The following is a 7,945-nucleotide window of genomic DNA, read 5'->3' on the forward strand; positions in this document are numbered from 1 at the left end:
TCCAAAGGGCATTGTTACTGTTCCCATGCAATACTGTGAAAACAGCAGCAGGCTCCTGCTTTCTTACCCCCTGAACACAATGCTGCCTTTTCCAGGATTGGATCCAACAGCTCTCAGAACCTCCTCAGGAACTATGTGTTTCCCAAGGATTACCTGCACTTGCTTACACAGCCCTATCCTGTGTTCTGAAAACTTTTCAAAGTCCATTCTTCTGAGACTGGTGAGTTCAGGACAGTAGTCCCAAGTGTCTTGTCCTATGCTGACAGTTCATTCTCATGAGGCATCACTTACCCTTGACAGAGGATTTTTCCAAGGGGCATTGGATGTGCAGGAGAATTGTGTGTGCTGACTCCTGTCAGATCAGCACAGGATACCATCAAGGCCCCATTTGCTCTTGATTTTGGAACTCATGGTCTTGGCACTGTCTTGTTGTTATTTAGGTCCCTGTCAGTCCCTAATTGAATTTTAGCATGGGAACCCAGGGCAGCTGCCTTCAAAGATATTCCTAGTATGGACCACATCTTCACCGTGCCAGACGTAAAGCACAACAAAACACCAGGCAGGCAGAGAACCCTCAGGGGCTGGAACTGGCATGTTCAAACACTCTGGCTTGACCTTGGCCAGCACAGATTCAGAGCACAGCTTCTATGTAGGAAGATCTCCTTCCTCCTCTCAGAGTTTAGGACATCTAGAGTTAGGCTACGGTGCTGGCACACATGTGAGCAGGGTCAGCACTCTGGGCTTGTTCAGTGTCAAAGCCTGCCTGCCACCCCTGTGTCACAGTCACAGCAGCCCATCTCATGAGAATTCTAGGGGTGCTGATATCCTGGGTGACTACTCCATGTTCTGCTGCTAGTTTCTTTGCTTCCACATGGACAACTGAGAGAAGGGATTGATTAAGTGTAGGTGAGGAAGCCCTGCTAATATCTACTTGGTGTTACCAAAGACAATGGGTTCTGACTGGCAAGATCTTTGAATTAGATTTTGAAAAATGCCACCTCGGGACAGTTAGTAGGTACTCTCAGGAAGGTGCAGCATGGTGGGCACAATGGGACAGGATCCCTGAGGCTGGTGCAGTGGGACAGGGTCGTTGGGGCAGGTAAAACTGAGTAGGAAACGTGAGCCAGGAACAACAGGGCAGGGACCCAGGTTCAGTTACAACAGAGCAGGGATCCTGGGGGAGATGCAATGGGGCAGGAGTCCTGGGGAAGGGATCTTGTAGTAGTGGCCCTGTGGCATGTGCAACTGGCAGGGACCCTGGGGCAGGTGCACTGTGACGTGCACCCAAGCTGGAATGTTCAGACGGGTGTGTGTTTGCTTCATGCAGCTGCTGTCTGAAGTAGAGAACACTGGCAACTGCCCCAGAGGGGATTTTGGGAAGTCCTTCCAAGAATGCCTCAGCTCCTAACTGAGAAGCTATACATTCCACAGATGTGCCTTTATTGAGATGAGCAGATTCTAAGGGGGGCTGCCTTGAATGAACAGCCGAAGAAAGCAGAAATGAAGAACAAGCAATTGCAGCAGACATGTCCGAGGTGTTTAGCTCAGAAAAGTAGGACTGGAAGAAACTGATTAAGTCAAATCACTTCTCTGTCTATCTATCCATCCATCCATCCATCCATCCATTTCCCTGAGGGAAGTCAGCTTTTCTTTCTGAGAAGGTCAAAGCAGCGCTCCCTTGTGGTGACAATGAGGATTGCAGGCAGTGAGATAAGTGGGTATTTATTTATTTATTTATTTATTTATTTATTTATTTATTTATTTATTTATTTCATGATCTGCGATAGACTGCCACTTGTGGCCAGTCCCCATCTGCATCAGCTGTACCATAAACCCAGTCTCAGTGTGACACAGAAAAGGCCTAATTGGAAAGTATGTCCTCTCTCTAAGCGACACTGTATAATAACATACTCGGGACTGCAGGTCAGTCAAGGCCTGTGTTTAGGAGACTTGTGGACAGATGAATGTCTGTGAGTCTGGACTTAGACTCTGTGGAGGGCTCAGGTCACCTGACTGTCCTGAAGCTTCCCACTGTGATTTACTTCCCTCCTACAGAGCCAGACACCTGAGCAACTGCATTTCCTGGTTATCCCCTAATCCTCTTACACTGTGTAGTGTGTTCAATCTCAGGGAGGGCCTGGGAATCTGAGAGACACCACTGAGCCCCCTGGGCCTGGCTGACTCAACCTGAGGCTACTCTGTGTGTCTTCATTTTGCTCACCCTCCAGAGACCTCAAAAGTCAGCAGTGAGCTTGCTGAGAGGTCAGGAACCTCCATATTGGCCCAAGAGCAACTGTCCTCTTTTACAGGTTCATCCACAGAGCTTGTAATTCTGATTGGTGCAACAGTCAGGAAGAGTGAAAGATGTCATCTCCCAAGGACAAGTGCTGTGCTAGTGGACACTGAGGAACTTCAGGGATCAAACCTTTCCCCATTCTTCTCCAGCCTCTCTTGTTCTTCCTTGAGATGTTTCCTGAAGATCTAAAAGATCCAGGCAATCCATGACATGGGTTTGAACATAATCTCGACATTTTATTCATTGCCTGATAACTAAGACAGGGTAAAATTTATTTATTTATTTATTTATTTATTCATTCATTCATTCATTCATTCAATCATTCGTTATACATACGTACAGGGTAGCTGTATTTAGAAAGACGAGAGAGGGCATCAGATGTCATTAGAGACATTTGTGAGCCTCCATGTGTTTGCTGGGATTTGAACGCAGGACCTCTGGAAGAGCATTCAGTGCTCTTAGCCACTTATCAATCTTTCCATTTTCCAGGCTAACTTTTTTACTTCCAATAATTTCTTCTTTATTCAGGTTACATCCTGATCCCAGTCACTCTCCCTCTTCCCTTCCCAGTCCCACCTTACAAATCCTTTCTACCATAATGCTCTCCCTTCTCTTTGGACAAGGGGAGACACCCTGGGTACCACACCACCCTGGGACATCTAGTCCCAGGTGGCCCGAGCACATTCTGCCCCACAGATTTACAATCAGGCAGTCCGGGTATGGGGAACAGATCCAATGGCAGGCAACACAGACTGAGACAGTCCTGGATCTACTTGTCAGATGACCCACATGGAGACCAACGGCAGATAGCTAACCCGGCTCTGGAGTTGGTTGCACAGGCTCTAGCATACTCCATGGTCCAAGGTATCTGACGGTAGGGGACTTCTTGTAGTGTTTTAACCCAACCAGTTTCCTTGTCACTCTCCCCCCACTCTTCCACAAGACTTCCCAAGCTCCATCTGAGGATTGGCTGTGGCTTTCAGCTGCTGAGTGAAGCCTCTGGAGACAGGTGTGCTACTTTTCTGTCTGCAAGTAAATCAGAAAGAATATCATAAATAGCGTCAGAGGTTGTGTCTGTCACATGAGACAGATCTCACTTTGTGTCAGTCATTGATTGGTTGGTCCCTCAATATCTGCTTTACCTTTATCCCTGCACACTTATTGGCAAGACAGATTTCGAGTTGAAGATTTTGTGAATGTATTGATGTCTCCTTCCTCTTCTAGAAGTGTTTCTTGTTACAGGAGGTGGCCATTTCATTTTCATGCTCTGGTAAGCCTGCAAGGGAGGCTTTGTGTTGGGTCCAGTAGTTAAAAGCAAGACCTGGGAAGAGGAACTGCAGAGTTGTGATCTAGGACTTCCTGCAGCAGCCAGCTCTGGGTTTTTGGAGCCTAGGCAGGCTTTGCAGTCATAGAGCTCCATCCACTGCCCAAGTCCCATCCTGACACCTTCTCCATCTCTATTACAGACCATTGTAATTCTGGCATGGTCGCTCTGTCCTGGGCCCCATAGGCCATCCTACCCTGGAAGAACAGAGAGTTCAAGGACGGCCAAATTTCACTTAAGCAAACTTGTTCTCAGACTGTGTGGTTGCTCTGTCTTAGCTCTCATAACACACTTTCCTCTACGTTGCCTTAGGCTGTATCCTCCAAGCATCCCACCATACATCAGCTCCATATCCTGACGAACCTACCTTAGGGTCCCTGATAATTCCAGATACTTTAATGTTCTCCCAGGATGGACTGTGGGCTCTTGTGTGGCTCATATTGATCGTAGAAGTTCTTGGGAGCCTCCATGCCATGGCATAGGATGTCTCTGATGAACCTACCTCAGGAACATCTACATAGGCTTGTGGAGCAGAGTCAGAAGCAGCGGAGGAGATGTTGTCTGCTGCTCTTAATGTCCTCAGTGCCCAGGGCTTGCCTGTGGTGTGGTTGTGGTCCAGCTCCAGTTAATCACTGATATAAATTCAGCCCGTAGAAGCTGCGGACCCCATGGGGCACAGGGAGGACCATGATTGAGGGGGAACCAAGCAATCCAGGACCCTGTGGGGATCAGGGAATATTCCAGGTCCCCTCTCACGCAGGATGCAAGGCTAGGAGCTCTGTGTGCCCTGACACAGGGGCATGGGACCGTGACTCCCATGAAATGCTCCTTCATGCCTATTACATCATCAGCTTTGAGAAGGTCTTCCTCAGTAAGAACATTCCACACTGCTTGCCTCAGCCATCTGGCTCTCTTTTCCAGGGCTGCATGCCCTCAGGAACATTGACATGTCTTCTATGAAAATTAATATTCTGTTAAATCATTTTGATAAACAGTTCTCAGCATGATATCTGTGTCCAGAAGTAGTCATCAGCAATTCTCACGGGGACAGGGAATCAAAATCTTCCCCCTGCTGTTCATCCTCCTCTTTCTCCTCCTCTTCCTTCTCTTCCTCCTCCTCCTCTTCTTTCTCCTCCTCTCTTCCTCTTCCTCCTCCTCCTCCTACCCTCCTCGTTCTCCTCCTCCTGCTGCTGCTGTGCCTAATGCTGCTTCTGCTATTGTTGCTACTCCTGTTGCTGCTGTAGTTTCTGCTGTTGTCTTTTCCATTGCCATGTGTCTGAAATCACCTACTGTTTATACTGAGGACATGAAAGAATTTCCAGATGACACTGTGAAAGAGACAAGACAATTTATTCCAAGCAAAAAAGACAGTGAGGTAGAATTCTTAGCTTACCATTTGGGGCTTTGATTTGCCTTACTATATTATAACTTCTTTTTTCTACTTCTCAGTTGAGGTCTTTGAAAGAAACCATTTAGAACTACTACCTATAAAATTCAATAGATCACTAGGTCTTAGGAACAAAAAAAACCAGTATGCAAAACAATATGCATGCATGCAGGATTCTGACCATCAACTATAACCCACAAATTAGGTTGTTGATACTTATTCAATGAAAAACCTTGTTAATTAGTTTTGAGGCTTAATGGAATGGGATGTTATATTTGAAAACATAAGACTCTGTTCTGCAGCACTTGTGATTGATGACCACATGTGAAAAGATCAGTAGCCCCTGGAGGAGTCCATGAGCCCATGAACCTCTTGTCCTCACCTTGTGGGAGCTATTGGCCTAAGGGGGAGCTGGAGTCCATCTGAAGGGATGGGCCAACTAGAAAACTCTGTAGAGTGTGGAACTCATCAATCCTATTGGGTCCCTGCTGGGAAGAGGAGAAATCAAGAAGAGGGAGAAGGCTTGGTGTTGGGGAAACCTCATAAAGAACTTAGAGCAGATACAAGGTAAGAATTGTGGGGAAAATGGAAACCAGAGACAGAGGAAGGACCAGCATAGAGCAAACTGAAAAGGACAAAGCACAAAGGTACCTGGGCTATGCCTGCTGCTTGTTCTCTGGACTCTCCCTGTGGCTCATTTCTGGGGGGAGATTCTGTTCTGCCCCAGGCGAGGTTTCTTTCTCCTTGGCATGCAGCAACACAGCTTTATCAGGGCATTTGCTATATTCCTGGTCCACCCCTTAAAACCTCTGTGCCGGACCCTGCTGGGGATGGGCTTATCCTCTAATGGGGCTCTGTGGGAGAGTGGGTTGTCTTCTTTGATTTCCTTATTGCTACTCTTCTCAGTGAAGATGCTTGTTGTTTGAATGCATGGGACACTCACGGCACATTTGTGATAGTGGTCCTGTGTAGGTGTCATCGGTAGAGGCCTGAGACGACCAGCCACAGTGGATCTTTTGCCTCCTTTTGGATGAGCATTCTGGCCATAGTGAGATACGTGACCATGGGAGGATGACACCCGCAAGGTGCCAAGGACTGGCAGGCTTCCACTCCTCTTTGGTTCTAATCTAAAAGCAGCAGCAGGATCAAGGCTAGGAAATGGGGCTACAACGGGACTCACTTGCTGTGCCTGGGCTGTGCAGCCATCCCCCTGGAGAGCCTGCTTTTGTAGAAAGAAATAAGTTGCCATTTCCTCATTATATTTTCTTTGTTTTAAAGAGTGTTTTACTACAGAGGCTTGGAATCCAATGCTTTTCATGGCATCCAAAATGGCCGGGTCTGGTGTGAGGGGAAGCATTTCTTCATAGGGACCTATCAATCCGTTCCAGTGTTCTTTGAACCAAGGGTGTTTCATCGCCTTTCTTGCTGTTGGTCTAAAGTTGGGATTTACCCTCAGTAATTTACTAAGGAGGTCCTCCAGTTCTTTTGAAACCCCACAGGGAGCAGGATATACCCCTGCCACTACTTGTCTCTGCAGTTCTTGGATGATCACTGAATCAAATGGGAGCTTTCCCACTACCATACAGTACAAGACCACTCCTATAATCCACATATCATTCTTCGGCCCGTCATACCGATGGCCAAGGAGGAGTTCAGGGGAACCAAAAGAGTACGTGCCGCAGTGGTGGTTTAGCATTTTTCCAGGTTGAAATTGGGTGCTAAGCCCAAAGTCGATGACTTTGACCTTTTTGTTTTTATCAATCATTATATTGTCCAGTTTGAGGTCTCGGTGAACAATCCCCTTTCCATGGCAGTAGCTCACTGCTGACAATATCTGTTCAAATATTTGCCGGGCCTCATCCTCCTCTATGTGCCCTGACTCTCTGATGTACTGGTAGAGTTCTTGGCCTTCCACCAGCTCCATTATGAGGTATATTCTCGTTTCCTTTTCAATAACTTGTATGAGAGACACTATGTTGGGGTGGTTGATCTTTCTCATTATGTTTGCTTCCATCATGGCTGGCTGGAACCACTGCTTGTCCTTTCGCAGAACTTTGACAGCCACCGGGGTTCCTGTGAGCCGGTGGTGGGCCAGGAGGACTTTGGCGTTGCCCCCTTGCCCAATTGTCCCCAATACTTGGTATTGGGAATGGAAGTTGCCCTCCTCAGAGATACTGGGCTCGGGTGTAGGGGTTGGTAACTCCTCCTCAGTCTCTGTAGGCATTTTATCAGTACTAATGCTACCTAAAAATAACAAAAATGGAATCAAATAATGAAAAAGATGGAGCAATATAGGAGCTAAAATTACACTTGTGGTACCTAAAAGAAACAAACAAAAGAAAAAGAAAAAAAAACAAACAAAGACAAAGTAAAAACTAGACTAGAAAAATAGAGCAAAATTATGAAAAAGTTAAGGGGAAAATATGAAGAGTCATAAGTAAAAGCCACCCAAATAACCAACCCCAAAAGAGAAAGCCAAGAGCACACACATACTAAATGCAATGATGAAAATAAAAATCGTCATACTACAATAGGATTGGGCGGCCAAAGATGGTCAATACTATGAATAGATGTTCATTGAAGAAAAAAAAAAACAGATGAAAGAAACGAGAGGAGAAAGAATTAGTAAAAGACAAAACAAACAAATATAAAAAGCCAACACTTAAGGGAAAACTCCATTGAATTTCAGGACCTAGTGATCCACAAAAATCCACAACTCTCCAGAGCAAAATACTGAAAATTAAAATTAACCAACCACAAGGAATAAGGCAGTTAATTATCAGTGAACAGTAAACCTTAAACAAAGGCCGAAGAGTCAAAGTGTCACAAAGGGCAAATTTGTATCAAGTCTAAGCCAATGATTGCTTGTACTCAATAAATAGAGAAACAGGAATAATGTAAAAGGATGAAACCGCAGGACATTGAAAATGGAGATAGA

General features: G+C 46.0%; 1 pseudogene across 1 annotated transcript; it reads right to left on the reverse strand.

Moving 5' to 3' along the window:
* Positions 1-2,600: 2,600 nt before the first annotated feature.
* On the reverse strand, positions 2,601-7,243 carry LOC147997863 (sperm motility kinase Y pseudogene; annotated as a pseudogene). Its single transcript, XR_015647521.1, has 3 exons — positions 5,659-7,243; positions 3,439-4,948; positions 2,601-3,322 (listed from the first exon to the last, which is right to left on the reverse strand). The product of XR_015647521.1 is annotated as a sperm motility kinase Y pseudogene (transcript).
* Between the last annotated feature and the right edge of the window lie 702 nt (positions 7,244-7,945).

Source organism: Rattus norvegicus, unplaced genomic scaffold (genome assembly GCF_021556685.1).
Source record: "Rattus norvegicus strain SHRSP/BbbUtx unplaced genomic scaffold, alternate assembly SHRSP_T2T haplotype2-0000033, whole genome shotgun sequence".
Taxonomy (NCBI): Eukaryota; Metazoa; Chordata; class Mammalia; order Rodentia; family Muridae; genus Rattus; species Rattus norvegicus.